The 16,935-nt window shown below is 38.3% G+C and overlaps 1 long non-coding RNA gene and 1 other non-coding gene across 2 annotated transcripts in view; both read left to right on the forward strand.

Moving 5' to 3' along the window:
- The window catches only part of LOC107000989 (uncharacterized), a 70,703-nt gene extending 64,290 nt beyond the window's left edge, over positions 1-6,413 (forward strand). The window contains exons 4-5 of the long non-coding RNA XR_013400710.1: positions 3,096-3,257; positions 3,357-6,413. This is a non-coding gene — a long non-coding RNA (uncharacterized LOC107000989). The remainder of the gene's footprint in view (positions 1-3,095; positions 3,258-3,356) is intronic.
- Positions 6,392-6,491, forward strand: MIR135A-2 (microRNA mir-135a-2). Its single transcript, NR_031970.1, has one exon. It is a non-coding gene; the product is annotated as a microRNA mir-135a-2 (primary transcript).
- Positions 6,492-16,935: the final 10,444 nt, after the last annotated feature.

Genomic DNA, 16,935 nt, shown 5'->3' on the forward strand with positions numbered 1-16,935 from the left:
AGGTAGAGGGGCACAAAGGGAATAGGTCACCTAATTAACAGTGCCAATAATAATAATGGCTGATTCTTACTGAGTAACTACTACTTACCGGGTGTATCACAGGTAACTCATACAACTTCACTTAATCTTTACAGGAGCCCAATAAGACAGGCACAACTATCTTCGACTTACAAGGAGAAAAAGTGAGGCTTAGAGAGAAAGATTGTATGAAGAAAATAATTTTTACATGGAAAGGAATGAAACAGTCTCTTCGTTGCAATCATTGGTGTTTTTATTTTTCTTCCTCTGCCTTTTCCTTCTCCTTTCTATCCTCTTCCTTCATCACCTCCTCATCTTTCTTCTTACTTAGCTTCTCCTTCTCTTTATTTTTCTTTTTTTCTTTTTTCCTTTTCTTTTCTTTTTTTTTTTTTTTTTTTGAGATGGAGTTTCGCTCTTGTTGCCCAGGGTGGAGTGCAATGGCACGATCTCAGCTCTCCACAACCTCCACCTCCCAGGTTCAAGCGATTCTCCTGCTTCAGCCTCCCTAGTAGCTGGGATTACAGGCATGTACCACCACACACAGCTAATTTTGTATTTTTAGTAGAGACAGTTTCTCCATGTTGGTCAGGCTGGTCTCGAACTCCCAACCTCAGGTGATCCGCCCTCCTCGGCCTCCCAAAGTGCTGGGATTACAGGCATGAGCCACTGGGCCTGGCCTTTATTTTTCTTTTCTCAAACACAGAATGAAATGTGGCCAGGTTGTTAAAGCACTATTCCATTGGGTTTTGGTCAACAAGGACAGGTCTTTTTCTCTCCTTCATCATGGAGTTGCTCTTAGTAGAGCTACTTACTTAATTATTTTGGAAGTTTGATAAGGGCTAAGAGTTCTGGCCGATGGCTTACTTATCATCACATACTTTTTCATTAACTTAAAAGATGAACACAGGTAGCAGAGTATGGTGATTATATGCTGTTCCTTATAAGCTCACATTCAAATCTGCCTTCTATCTTTTGTCTGTGTTAATGATTGTTCAGGGTTAAAAGGGAGAAAGAATGAATTGAGGATAGCAGATGTCCAAAGATATTTTTGTGAGTAACTCAGTAAAACCTGTTTCTATAAAGAGAATGTTTTACTGTATCAGGATATCTAGGAAATTAAATTTTTTTCAGATATACAGCTGAGATTTTTTTTTCTATTTCCCTCACACATCAATATTGCAAACATAAATTCCTGATTGCTAGAGCAGGCTTATTTTTGTGACATTAGCTCAATGGAGATATCGATGCCCTGGGATTCAATTTCACTCTTATATGATGCCTAATATACTTCAATTTGTGTCTCAGGGAAGGGGCTTGGTTATTTTTTCTGGGTAAACTGGGCTTTTTGTGTTGCCACAGCATCACTTAGACTCATGATACTGAGGCCAGCAACCTGACTGGGCCTCATTTGTTCCCAGGCGTAACAGGAGGATAGAAAATGGATTCAAATCTAAGCAGAGTGGTAGAATCTCAAAAGCTCTGTCACCAACACTTACTGCAAATATACTCTTCCTAGAGGGAGTGTTCTGAAAATTTGGTCTGCATCTCACCTGTGATAAATATCCCCTTTAAAAACATTCACACAGAACGACACAATAAAGGCAGCATGGTTTTAGATGCAAATATGATTTTGAGGTCTCTCTCTCTCTTTCTCGTATACATTGGGTCTGGGGTCTTTTGAATATGCATGTGATCTCAGTTTAGGGTTCATGAATGACTTCGTGTTTTGTGTAAGGTCCCTTTGATTTCCACTCTCAGCATTATTGGAAATAAACTCAAAATTGTATAAACAAACAGAGTAAATTGTTCTGAAACTCTGCCTTGCAGAGTTCATCTTCAACACTTTGCTTTCTATTATTGCCGAAGGAAGGGAAATGACAGCATTGGCTTTAAATCTGTAAATTTAGTAGTGGGGCACCTGCCTGTGCTTCTGTGATATACTGGTAATCTCCACTTACTGTCAGGGCTGCGGCAGTATTTATTTTTCCTTAATTGGAACCCCACTGATATCCTGTGGGATTCCCTCCCCTCCGCCCCCCACCTTGGCAAGGCAATATATCCTTATAGACCTAGATCATAACCACCATGGTCTATTGTAATATAGTCAGGAATATCAACACTGGGATCAAAATTAAACCAACCTCCAGTTTCTAGACTGCCTTTTGATATTATTAGGAACTCACCATTTTTCTCAGTGTTTATCTTTGAAGTTAAAGAAATGTCTGCAGGAGTTCAAATTGAATATGCTTTATCACAGTGTTTCCTCTTCTGTTTTAATTCTTCATTTAGTTGCTTCTAGAAGTGTGGGGATGACTGATTACATTGCAAACTGTTACCCATAATGAACAAGTAAACAACAAACATGAGTGATTTGGGTGCTCTATATAGAAATGTTATTTTAAAAATACCTTCATCCTTTCTAGGTGAACAAATATAATGAGATGCCTGGAAAACCTTAATTTTATTAAAATTAAATTCATTAAAATTAAGTAAATCCTTTTAATCTTAACTTTTGGTGTCAAAACAGGATTTGTTACCTTGGACATCAGAGGGCCACTTCATTGTCTTTATTTATGGTTTCAGCATTTGCTTTTCCCATGTGCTATTTTTATTTTTGTCATTGAAGTTCATGAAGACTTAATCATTACCCCTCTAATTTTCCAGACAAAAAAAAAAGTTGATTTATTGAACTGACTGCAGAAAAAGAAGAAGAAGAAGAAGAAGATCAATCTGACATTGTAGGTTAATAGTAGGAAACAAAGCACATTCATAATTAGAAGAGAAAAGGACTTTCCTTGTTCATTCCAGTTTATAATAAAAAGCCCCTCGCTAAAGTGTCTTAGAAAATAATGCATTCAGACTGAGTCGAATTACCGCCTAGCAGATTCTATTTATCTGTAGCTTAAAAAGCAGCTGCGTTTTTGTAAAAAGCAATGAATGTGGCAGTCCTACTTAAAGGTAGAAGAAAAAGAACACCCCTTGTTTTGTAATAAGGGGATTTTCCATTTAAAAGAGAGAGCAAGCCTGTTGTGTGAAGTAGGGTTATTACATTCACTGTATTCTATCTCACCCACCAGGAGGCTAATAATGAAGGGGCCGGGAAGGAGGCCAGTGCTACCAGGGTTATCTCACAACCTCAGATGCTGGATAAGTCGAAGGAGGCAGAATCGCTTTGGGATGACATTCAGAAAGGCTGGAGTGATTACTTGGAAGAGAAAAGCCTACCTATTCTTTCCAAGGTAAACAGTTCATTTCATCTGGTCAGTGGCATGTTGCAGTATACAAATATGTTTATATAAAGATATCTATAAAATTTTCCTTTTAAAAAATCATTTTAGGTTCAGGAATATTCCCCTGACCTGCTCATCCAATGGTCCAGTAATGAATTACTGGAGACCTGCCTTAGACAAAGAATGCACTCGGAGCCCCAACACACCTAAAGCCACGCTTTGAAGGATCTGCCAAGCTCACTTTTAATCATGAGAAAGAAATTACCCACACGGAGTCAGCAGAAAATGAGAAAGTAGAGCTCGTGCTGTGAATAATTCTAGCAAGTGCCAAGGGGCTAGTTGAGGAATGGCTACATGAGGTGAATATCTTTAGCTTGTACTTAGGGTTTGGTTAGCATATAATCATTTTGTCTTCTAGGAGCAATGACTATCATACGTGTATTTCCTAACTAAAGAGTGCTCAGAGCATTTGTCAGGATGTTGACAGATTTAATATCAATCTTGCCCATGTTGTTATTTACTATGACTAATTTTACGTTTGTAAATATGCAAAAATCAATTTAGGTGGAAAGGCTCTCATCCGAGCCAATGACTGCTACTAGCTGTGCGTATTTGTGTGTATTGCTGTGAGTGCACGTCCAGTAATTTATGTCTCTGTGTCTGTATGTGCCCTTGTTCTCGTCTTCTCTCTGTTGTGAATGCAGGTTGGGAGAATTAGCCAAACATTGGGTTCTCAGATGTGGTCCCAGGCTTTCATTTGATTTTTGGAACGGGAAAAAAGAACGTGTCACATCATGATTAATGGTGAATCTGAATTTTCAATTCACATGAAAGTAGGAAGGGGAGGGGATATGAGTCAAGTGACAAGACTAACCTTTTCCCTTTGGGACGAGCATGATTCAAATTAAACATCACTTTCAGTGTGAAATTAGTTCGAAGGCTGTGTGTGTGTGTGTGTGTGTGTGTGTGTGTGTGTGCCTGGTTTAACTCCTTGGTGGCTGCTCATTCAGAGAGGATTTCTTCCATCCCAGCTCCGTGCCTGGGTCTACTCCCAGTAGCCCACAGTTCCTCTTTCTTTGTTTTATTTTTCTAAAGATCAGGTCCAGGAAACGAGTATTTTACTATTTCAAAAGCTTCACTCCTCACAAGATAAGATTCTTCCTAAAATGTGCATCCCAAACTAATGTTTTAATACATTAAATCAATCAGTCAGTTAATCAATAATAACATTCTTCTTTATTTAAAGCTAATTTTGTCAGGGAGGAGGGAGAAAGGAAGCAAGGGATCCTTTTGAAAGGCATTTTGAGTGCCCTCCACTCGGTGCCAGTTTTTGCTGGCTGAGTGAGCCACAGAGGAAGAACAGCAACAAAAACCCCCAAGTTCTCTCCTGAGTCTCTAGTTTCCCACATAACAGTCACAGGATTGCCATGCCAACCTTCAGCAATGTTGGCTTTCAGCAAGCATGTGCCTTGACACTTTAAAACTGCCCTTCAATACTGATCCAAAGGATGCAGGTCCAAACTTGTAGAAAGAACCTGCTGCCTGAGCAAATGCAAGGCTGCCTTTCCATGTATCCACATTCTTGATGCCACCATTTAAGCATCAGCAGGATTTGATATGTGATTGACTCTGTTTCTGGAGTTTGGTGGCTGGTGGGGAAAGGGAAAGTGTTGAGCTGGCTAAGAAACAGTGTTATTCTTCTAGTGTATTTTCAAAAGGAAAATGGTAGGGCTTTTAAACCCCTTCCCTAATGGAAGGAGAGATGTGGTAGAGGAGCGATGGGTGTTGCGGGGGTAGCGAGTGGGGAGAGCTGAGCCAGCTGAGGGAGGAGGTAGAGGTGGAGTCTGGGAGGTAGAAAGTGGAGGCAGACAAGCAGCTGTGTTTATTTTAAAACATATCATTTAACCCTCACCTAAAAACAAATTGGAGAGGTTTGGGAGTGCATTAATCTGGACCCAATTAGCATGTCTTTCTCCTTCAAAAGTGCAACCTGAGATTAATGAATATAAACTAGAGTTTCAGATGCAGTGCTTAAATCATTTGCATGTTTTCTGCATGATAATTGAATTTATGTGTGCACTTCCTTTCATTTAACTATTTCCAGTCTCTTCCCTGTGATTCACATGAACCAAGATGTCATGGTAGTCACCTCTAGATGGAAATAGCATACCTAGCCTTTACTCCTAAGGACAAACTCAAGTTCTTGTTTCTTGTATTTGAATTTGAATAATACATTTTTAAAAAATAAAGCAGAGGGCAGAGCTTAATAGTCTGGAATGCTGTTTTGGGAGCTGGTAGATAGGCACCTCAAGTTTATTTTTGAAAGGCCAGATAAAACCATTGGGATTTATGGTATTGAGTTTTCAGTGATACAGAGAATTGGGTTTCAACATGGCCACTTAGAAGTGTTTTAATAATACCAAGAGCAATGTCACTTTAATGCAGCATGAAGAATGTTCTTGGTCTTTGGACCTGAGTTATTTAGATCACTGAGAGATTTCAGTGCATAGTATTGTTTCTGGCATCATTCTCTCTTTTGTCGATGGGGTGGGGGTGCCTCTCTATAAAAGGCTGTAGGTGAGCAGTTAGAACTTGTGGTCCCTTAGTATGCTATGCTTTTTTGTTTTCTTTTGTTATTTAGGTGTAGAGAAAGCTTAATGCTTACAGAGTCAAACAGGTACCAAGATCCCCACTCCCCACCTGCCCCAAAATGAAAAGTCTAAAAGCCGGCATGGATATGTAAGAAAGCTTTCTGGGGAAGAAGTTGGAGCAAGAGGCTTGAAATAATTCCTCTGGTTTCAGTTTGCATCAGTGATTTGTCTGTCTTCTGTCTTTCCGTATGTGTTTCCAAGTTCAATGTCAAAGTGATGAGCTTTTCTCCAGGAATTCTCCTCAGTGTCCTTTGTTTTTGGTGAATTCAATGGCTGAATGTCTCTGAGTGTCTCTTGGTCTTGTTTCCTGGTCCTTGTAGCTAAGAATGTCGTGGAAGGATAAAATCTTGTTAATTCGTGATGTCACAATTTAAGTGTGCTTCCTGTCACTTATGTGCAGTTTAAAATGTTCTTTAATGTAGCATGAAATGATTGGTTAGCTTTGAAATTGTTGTGAAGTCATGTGAAGAAAATAAGTTTTGCATCCGACCAAGATAAATTCACTCTAGTGCTTTATGGCTTTTTATTCCTATGTGATAGTAATAAAGTCTCATGTAGGGATGGAAGCCATGAAATACATTGTGAAAAATCATCAACTAAGAAGGGACCATCAGTATAGAGAACGTTAGCCTGTGGAGCTGTGAATGTGTTGGAGACATGATTTAGTGTATAGCTCTGCTACCTGCTTGGTGTTCCTTTGAGTTTCTTTATCCTTAGATTTGACAGCTGAGGAATGTAGGTGGATTCATATTTGTAATCATTGATTAACATGCACATTTAGATTTGCACATTTTTGTTTATCATACATTTTTCTCCGTTTTCTATTAACGAATATGCTCTAGGGGAACTATTAATAGCCCGCCAGTCGGGTAGGCAGCATTCAATCCTTCTATGCCTTCTTTCACCACCTGTTGAGGTCTTTCTTCTGAAACAAAGAAGAAATAGACAAATCAGACTTGCCCTCTTGGAAATGTGGTCCAGATTTCTCTACTCCCAAGCTCCAAAAAAAGGTATACATTGGATGGGCTAGATCAGTTCCTCCTGAGAGCCATAAATCCACCAAGAGTTGTTTTCCACGTAAGGGTGTGGTACGATGGGGAACACCTGGTGTTGGAGGAAAGTGGGAGAACTTTGGAGTGGAGTTGCATTCTAATCTCTCTGCCACATCAACCATGTGACCTGGGGCAAATGATATAAACTCTATGAGCCTCCTTCCTTATCTTTAAAATGAAGAGAAGTTATACCTTGTAGGGCTGTTGTGAGGATTAAATGAAGTAATGCATATGGTACCTAACAAAGTATTTAACATCATATTTTTTAAAAGCTCATGAAATATTAGTTTTTCTTCCTTCCCCTCTTTCTATTTTCTCCCCTGTTCCCTTTTCTCTCCCTCCTCTGCCCTCTCCTTCCTTCAGATGTTAGTCTAAAACAGCACCTTGGATCTAAGCAGCACCTTTGAGAAAGAAAAGACTGCTTCAAGAATGTCTAGCTGCACCTCCTTTCCATATGTGGCCTAAGTGCCTAGGTTGGATCAATAGTTTAATTTTTTTATTGAACTGTTTGATGTTGACTATGGACTTACGTTCACTTTTACTGTTTTCTGTATATTTATTTTTGCTTGAACTGTTTTAATATTGACTATTTACCTCTGCTCATTTTTATTGATTTTCTGTATTTTTTCAATGAAAATTATAATAAAAATTAGTTTTTGTTATCTTTTGTCTCTCTATTCCCTTGTGTCTAGACTGCCCCAGTAAGACAAATGATTCTTTTTTCTTAAGAAACACCCACTGTTAGTACCAAAAGAACTATATCCCCTCTCTACTCTCCACTTCCACATTTTGTTTGCATATCAATGTGTTTGGGGACATTTATCAATTTAGTTGTAACTGTGATGCTCATTTATGTTTTAAATATATAAAAGTTAGAATTTGACTTTATCACTAAAGCCTAGGAATAATTGCCAAGTAACAGAAACTTTTTTAAATTACAGAATAATGTAAGTGTATTGCTATAAAAATAGAATGTTGTGAAAATCAGTGACACCACATTTGTATCCAGAGTTCTTTTATCATCATCAAGTTTGTTCTTTAAAACTCACACTTACCCCTATAACCCCAGGTCCTAGAAATATCCCTGATAGTAGGGCATTAGTTATTTGTGAAAAAATGAATGGGAAAAGAGGGGAGAAAGATGATGCGGGAGGGAGAGAGGAAGGGGGAGCAAGGAGGAGAATAAAGAAGCAAAAGGCCTATAGGAAAGATATTGTATATAATATTTAGGAAAGCAGGGCAAACATGTGCATGCATGGGCACACACACACACACACACACACACATACACATACACATACACATGCACGTAAAGGCCTACTGCAAGAAAGAGGAGAGTTTTAGAGTAGATATTACTATACCACTCAAGATAAAATGTAATACGAGTGGCATAGAAAAATTACTATAGGGACCTCATGTAAAGAAAGTTTTCTAGAATCAAGGAAAGACTAATGTCTTTATCAAATTTCCATAGGCAAGAGTCAAGGATTGAAAATTAGTGTGTCAAGGAATTCATGAAAGCTTAAGTGAGTGGTTCTTGGGAATTTTTCCAACACACAAAGTATTCTACCCTGGAGAATATATTTACTTCTAAATATCTTCACAAGTATCCTTTGAAGCAGATAGTAGGTTTTAATGGACACACTTACTTAGATTAATTAATTACTGCTGAGTCTCAGTGGTCTGCAATCAGCTATTACCCATATGGGATGAGATAAGTCTAAGCTTCCAGCGTGCTGGTGATTTCAGGAATGGCCATGTATTTGCCTAGTTTCCCCTTCCCTGTGCTCTTGTGTGGTTCTATCTGAATTCCAATACTTGATACATCTCTGAGGCAACTTGTGCAAAAGTGATTGTCTCCAAGAAGGGCTCAGCAGCTCCCAATAGCTCTGGATATTGACTCTGTCACCAGATTCTGACCTTTTAAAAAGTATTGGCTGGCAATAAATCTCACAGGGTATGCCTACGTAAAGTGCATATAAATATGTTGGTCAGTGGAACAGAATGCTGCAATGAAAGGTGATCTCCCTCAGCAAGTGAATGAGTAAACCTCTCAATCTTGCCACTAGTCTTGGCACAAGCAGGAGACACAAGCATCAGGAAAGAATGAGAGTGTGACAATATTGCAGAGCCATCTTTCTCATGTTGCTTAACTCTATGCCCTCATCGGAAATTTCTCTTCATCAGAGGTCTCACCAACAACATTGTCTTCTTAGTCATTGGGGGACAATATTCACGGGATCTGGGTTTGGGCAGCTTAAGAAAAAAACCATACATCATCCTACATATTCAAATCCCAAAATGGTGCTATGGAGTTGGTAGGACTCCTAAGAAGGTGAAATAGAGAGTTTGGAAACCTTATCTCATTATTTGAGTGGTAACAGGCACCCTGAATCCATGGTTCAAATCGCAGAGCCTGATCTTTCTCATCACAATTTGGACATCACCAAGTAGACATGTACACTGTGTTTCTCAGGTGCGAATGAGCTCATGCTGGCACACACCCTTCCTCTTGCTCACCTTTATCAGAAAAGTCACCCACATCTGCACGTGAGACATGACTGAGGAAGAAATAAACCTGCAGCTTGGGATCAGGGTGGGGTCTACCAGGAGTGCAGAACCCAAAACCTCAGTGAGCACCAAGTAATGGGACCCTCTTGGTCATGAGCCTCAGGTTTTCCGCTTCTAAACCAATTCCTGGAATCATATCTCTGTAGGGTAGCTACTCCAGAAAGGGTTTCCCCAGACCCGGGTTTTATAGATTAGACTATTCTTAGATTTGAAACACTGATGTCCAAAAGGTGGAGTGGGATGAGGTTTGAGGAAAATATCTCTTGATACTATTAGATGGCCCTTCTAACAACCTTCCATAAAAGAGACTCTGAAACATATGATAATTCAGAGATGGAAGTCAGTAATACCAGGCCTTTTTATCTTTCTCTTCACCTTTATTCCTTATCAAGAAGAATGCAAAATAAACTGGTTGGTTTAAGGTAATAAGGTTTGCCCTTACAGTTCATTGTTTCATTCCATTAGCTTTTTTTCTCTTTCATCTGTTTAATTGGACATTAAAAAAATCTTTTTTAAATGGTAACAAATATTCTGAGAGTATGTTTTAGCAGGGAATACATAAGCAATTTATTGGTAGTTCAAAATTAGGTTACACAATGAGGACTCAATAAATGTTGATGACTTAATTGCTTGCTTAATTAAGCTCAAAGTTCTTATAGTGACACCCAAGGCTCATATGACTTGCATTCACCCCATCTTTCTGACCTCATCTCTTGCCACTCTCCCCATTGCTGACTTTAGGGTGTTTCATAAATACACCAAGTGTACTTCTACTTCAGAGCCTTTGAAATTGTTTCCTTGACCTAGAATACCCTTCTTGGATATTTACATGTCCACTAGCTCACTGACTCAAATCTCTGCTCCAAAATCTGTGATCAATGAGCCTTGCCCTGACTGTGACTATAAAATCACAAGTCTCCTCTTCTTCCAGACTCCCACCACCTTGTTTTTTTCCGTAGTACTTTTCATCATCTGATATACTACATATTTACCTGTTTCTTTCTTTGTTTATAGTCTTACCTTACTAGTTCTGGGGGGCTGGAAGAGAAATCTTTCTCTTTATTTGCTACTTTGTCCCCAGAGCCTAGAATTATGTCTGCACATAGTAGACACTCAAATATTTGTTAAAAGAAGTAAACATATATGGTACTTCCTGGCATTATTGTGTCAAGATACCACCATTATATGTTATGACAACAAAGAAGCACATTTCTCACAGAGTTCGGCATGCTCTAACCATTATCTCCTTGTAAGACACATAGTTTTGCTTTTCTAGTTTTCTCTCTTATAAATAACGCTGAAATGGATCTTTCTTTGACCATCAACTTTTATCTCTATTTTTCCTTAGAATAAATTCTTAGTAGTGAAGTTACCAAGTTAGAAATTAATGGACATTTTTGTGACTCTTTATTATCAAATTGTTTTCCAGGAATGTTGCACCAGTCTACACTCCTAGCAGAAGTAAATGTCAGAAAATTCGTATTTACCTTCTTTTCTTTCTTAATCAGTGTTATGCCATTTTGCACAAAGTTAACCAGATTCCCTTGCTGTCTCCATTCCTTTTTTTTGTTCCCTCTGGGAGTGTCTGTCAAAATACGCTATTTCTATTTACTTTTCAACTTCGATCTTAAATTTCTAGAATGAAAGCAATCATTTTAGAAATGGAAAGAAACCATAAATTATATATTTCAATCCCCCATTCTACGTATGAGGAAATGGAGTTCATAGATCACACTGCTGACTACTAACAAGGCCAGGAGTGAGAGACACAGGACTTTGGTGACTCACGTCAGCACCTGAAAATATTTGAAAACCATGAATCACCAAATAGGAATCAAAGTACAGCATGCTAACTTTTAAACACCAGTGTCTACCTGTTCCTTGTTAAAATTAAGGTCAAAATGTCCACAAGAGTATCTCTTGATGTTGAGAGATTAGCTCTGTTTGTGGTGTGTATGATATAACTTTGAAGTTGCACTACCTGTTCTACTTACTGTGTTAGCTTGTTCCGGAATCTTTTGTTTATCTAAGACTCTTGCACAATCTGGCTACTTCACATTTGTCTGTTTTTTTGTGAATTTCATAAAATTGTAAGGCAACCAAGAAATGAGCAGCATTTGTTAAATTTCTTTGAATAAAAGTAAAACAATTAGATAGTTGGTATTCCTACTAAAGAGAAAGCTCTTGGGCTTTTCCAAAGCTATCACCAAATTGTCATTTGGAGACTTCGTGGGAATGGCGACTCACACCAGCATGTACATTTATATAAGCCTTTGGAGACATCCACATCTATCTTCACAGATAAACACATATAGTCTCTCATTTCTCTGTAGAGAAATACACATTAATGAAAAACTTAAAATTATATGTTGCCTTTCCTTTGAAATCTTCAAGACTAGTCCTATGGTTTTCTTCCACATTAAAAAAGTCTTAATAACACTTTTTTCAGCTATGATGTTCTTACATTACTCATGAATTTAATTGTTAGAGGAATGCCATAGATCAAATGGTAGTTAATATCCATATTAACTACTGTTAATAATAAACAAGAACTGTTTATTCCCAGATTTTGAAGGGTGAATCAGTTGAGAATTTAAATAGGATACTGTGTTCTGATAAAAATTAGTAGTATATGAAGATATATCTTAACTGGCGACTACTCTAAATGCAGGATGTCCGTAATTTCTATTTATGAAGAATACACTGTTATTTACAAATGGGCATTAATGTCTCTAAAGAAAATGTAATAGCCTAGGTAAAATAAACAGATGACTTAAGTTGACAGGAGAAATCCAAAAGGAATGATAATGAATAAATTGAATAGATGCTCACTATGGTTGTATGTGTAGATGTGTACATGTGGGTATACCCATTTGTTTCAGGGCCACAAGTTTCTATTAAATTCAAGGACCAAAAGGCATGAGGCTCGAAAGAAAACCAGGCTTTAAGCAAGTGCTGCACATGCTTTTGCAAATATTATTTTCATCTAAAATATCTATCTCTTGGTTATGACCCCGTCTTATCCAGATTATAGAAACTAATTTCAGTATTTTTCTCAGTTTCATCAAATTCAAATTTTTAAAGCCAATGAGACCCCCACCATCTGTCAGCAGTTGTAGCCTCTCAAACCTAGAAAACAACTTTGTCTTAAGATGTTTATGGCTTTCTTGCCTCTCACTCCATTTCTGCACTATCTTCCTCTCTGAGACACCTTGGAACTAAGAACACAATAATCCACTAATATAGCCTTTTAGATACCCAGTCTTTTGCATAAATTTTCTTGATTAATTCTCCCAACAATCTCACTAGGAAGTTATTGCCCTAATTTTTCTTCTTCCAGATTTGGAAAGTAAGGCTTTTAGAGACTGCGATTGCCTGGGATGTTTTTCAAAATATTATCATCATAACCTTGATGTCAGTTCTCAGACCCAGGACAGGACTCATACTAGGTGTGCCAATTATCAAGATATTGTCTCTCAGCTCCAAACTTACCTTCTATGGTTTGTGTAAGGTGATATAGTCAGATCCCTTCACTCCTACTTCTCATCAGGGCTTTGAGGTCAGAGTGCCCACCACCCCTCCACATATATTCCCCTGTCCTGTTGCCTCTGATGATTGAGTCTGCCCAGTCAAGGGAAAGCTTGCAAGCCCTCTCAGCCCCTCTCTTTCTCTCTGTCCATATTGCTAGTCTTTCCCCATATTCTTGGTAAAGGTCAGAATGATCCTAGAACAGGTAAGCATGGCCCTATTTTGGCAAAAGCCTCTGAGTACCCGCATAGTACATTTCTTGCCTCCTAGGAGGAAGCAAAGGGTCAAGGGTCCCTAGGTGTCTGTGGGGTGGATTTTCAGACTTTCCCCACATCCTTATTCAGACAGTGCAGCTAAGGAAGGCTTATATCCTAATTCTATTAGGGCATGTGACATCAAAACTAAAGGGAAATTGAGGAAGTAGATATTTGAAAGAGGCTCAACCATCCTGTGGCAATCTACAGAAGCTTTTGATAATGGAACACAGAACACATCATGTGCAATGGCAGCTGGTAAACAGGCCACTGGAATCATTAATACAATGAGAGGACCCTCCTCCGCTCCTGGCTAGATGTGTGGCCATGAAGAGGTTACTTACTCCTTTGAAGCCCAAGTCCTCATCTTGCTTTTACAAATGTTATTTTCATTTAAAATACATACCTTTTGGTTATAGCCCCTTCCTATTCAAATTATAGAACCTAATTTCAATAAATAGTTGTTTCAGTTTTATCAAATCCAAATCCAAATTAACCCCTTAACTTGGGGGTGATTTCCATCCTTCCCATTTCAGGTTGTTCTGAGGCTCTCCTCAAGAGACATAAGCAGAAATGCTTGAAAACCATAACAGCACTATGGAGACTATGAAGATATAACATCTCCAGGGTTATTAGATTAGAAACTGACATGAAAAAGACAAAAATGTCATTTCAGTTGAAATGTGTAGATTTGAAATTCATTTGCTGATTTATGTGCCAAGTCCTGTGCCTGGAGCTAAGGATGTTGCCAAGAACAAAGCAGACATGGTCCCCAATTGGGACTAATGGCATGGTGGGGTGATAGGGGAACAGACTGAGTGAGTGGTGAAAGTGGAATGAATGTGCTGAAAAGGGAAGCCCAGGGTTTAATGGATGCATAGGTCGATTCCTTTGGGAGAATCAGAGATGGCCTCCTGGAGAAGCGATATGAACTCTGGTTTCAGAGGAAGGAGGCCACAACATCACGACTATCATAAAACTAGAAAACAGAGTTGACATTCTTCCAGTCTCCATTTCCATATCTTAAATAAGGATTCAAAGTAGTTCCTCCTATTGTTGCATAGATATAAAAATAAAATTAAAACGAATTCTTAGGTTGAGGGTGAACTTTTACACAGAACATTTTCCATTCTGATCCTCCTTGGCTAGCCGAGCAGGACCCAGTATCTCCTGAACCATGGTTGAGAGATAAAACCCCATTTCTCTTGATAGGTATAAAATAGAAGCCCACACCTCTATCTTTGAGGGGATACAAATATCTTTCCTATTCCTACATAAACAAACCAAGGGGTTTCCCTTAAAGGGTGAGGACAAGTCAACTCTAAAGCTTTTCAGTTACTTTCCTCTATTTTCAGCTACTTTGCTAAATAGATGTCTCCTTCCCTTCACATACAAAGCTTCTTCAGAGAATTGTCATCGTATGTGACCTTAGAGAAGTTATTTAACCTCTCTATAGAGGAATGGTAAAGCCACAGGATGTTTCTCATACGGTTTTTGTAGAGAATAAATTAGGTATGACTTAAAATAGTGCCTGGAACATATAAATGTTATACAAGTGTAAGCTAATACTATTACGATTATAACCATCATCTTTATTTTCTTACTTCCTCCTTGCTCTCAGTTCACTCTAATTTGACTTATAACCCATGACTCATCTCTGTAAATAGCTGCTGCTAAGGTCACCAATAATCTCCATGTAGCTAAATCTAATGAACTATTTAAATCCTCATTTACTGACTTCTCCATAGTAATCTATGCTGTTGAGCAGTGGCTTTAAATATATATATATTCTCTTTCGTGTCATTCTGGCCTCTATGACACAACAATTTTCTGTTTTTCTCTTATCGCTCTAGCCACAGCTTCATTTCTTTAGCAGGTTTTTCCATTTTTGCCCAAACATTTAATCTGAAGTTACTTAAGATTCTGGGTATTTTCCTGGGCCTAGATATTTTCCTCTTCTCTCTCTGGGAAATCTCCTCCAGGTCCATGGAGTCAATAACTTCTTCCCTGATCTCTTCTGAATTCCAAATCCATATATCTATTGTCACTAGAATGGTTCAAAGGTATACCACTTGCAGCAAGTTCAAAACTGATCAGTTATCTTCTGCCCTAACCCTGGGCCTCCTACACGTTTTCCTATCTTAGTGGTTTATACCATTTGGGTAAAGCAGAAGTCCAGGAACAATCCTTGAAATAATTTTTTGACCCATTTCTAATCTAATTCAAAGTTATATTGATTTTTATGTCTTACATATCTATGAAATCCATTTGCGTCTCTGTCCTCACCACCACTACCCAAGGTCAAATGCCAAAACTGCTGCAATGGCCTTACAATTCCAATGTGTTTTGAATCCTCTCTGGGCCTCTAGTCTCATGGTACAGTCAGACATAGCTCTTCAAATTCAAGTGTGACGTGTTGACTTTCTTTCCTTCCTGAATCCCTTTAATGATTTGCCAGTTCTGTTAAAATAAAGGCCCAAGTCACCACCATGGTCTGTAGGTGCTGTATGATTTGGGCCTTGTTTACCTTTTCAGGTTTATCCCCATTCTCTGAGCACTCTATTCACCTTAGCATCCCTTGTTTCCTCAAACATGTTTGTGCCTTCCCACCTCTGCCCACCCTCATGGCTGCCTCCACCTGGAAGCCTTTCCAAGCCCACTTCTCCACCTTTCTCTGTCTAGTTCACATCTATTTAGCCTTCAGACTCTTCTCGCATATATCACATTCCTAGTTTTCTAGTCCAGACCAGGCTCACCTGTTACTTATTCCCATCAAAGCATATTTCTTTCTTTCAGAGCATTTGACTTGGTTTCTAATCAATTATTCATTTGCACACTTCATTCATGTTTTTCTTCTCAACTATAATTGATACTCCATGAAAGCAGGGACTATTTCTGGTTTGTCCCTATTTTTCTCCAACGTTTACCAGAGGGCCTGGTACAAAGAAGGAACTCAATGTTTGTTGAATGACTGGGTGAATAATTTCTCCATCCTGGGGTAACTTATCAGAATATTTCATGTTTCTTTTCAAAAATCTCACATTGCCTCCCAAGCTTGATTTCACTACATAATTATTCAAATAAATAAATTTGAGGATTATAATTAAATTTGGGGATGAAATATGGCAAGAATTCCTTTTTAATAGACGTAGCCTCCCTATAAAAGTGAGGTTCATTAAAGTAGAAGTTGGAAGAATTTGTGAAAACATCCTCAAATAAAGTATATAAGATTCAAATGGGAGCACAGCTGCAATTAATTTGAAACCTAAATTGTGTTTTTGCATCAACAAAGTTATAGAAAAATGAGTCATGAAGTAATTATTATTGTGACATAGCTCCATGCTACAGTTGAAGTACTTTGCACAGCTGTAATCTCAAACTACCTTGAGGTTTGCCACATTCTTTAATTTTCTGATTGATTAAATGGTTTATTTGACATTTTGGCAGATCACAGAAATTGCTGAATAACAAAGCCTCCTTTCACTCTTCATTATTTGCTCTCTTTGAGCTTAATGCAAATTCTTTAGAAACAAAAGTGTAATATCAGTAAAATTCAGCGTTGTATTTTTACTGATAATAGTAGCAGTTCCTACACAATCACATTATTAACTTTGATATCATTCTGCCTAAT

The sequence above is a fragment of the Macaca mulatta genome, chromosome 11 (assembly GCF_049350105.2).
Source record: "Macaca mulatta isolate MMU2019108-1 chromosome 11, T2T-MMU8v2.0, whole genome shotgun sequence".
Classification (NCBI taxonomy): domain Eukaryota; kingdom Metazoa; phylum Chordata; class Mammalia; order Primates; family Cercopithecidae; genus Macaca; species Macaca mulatta.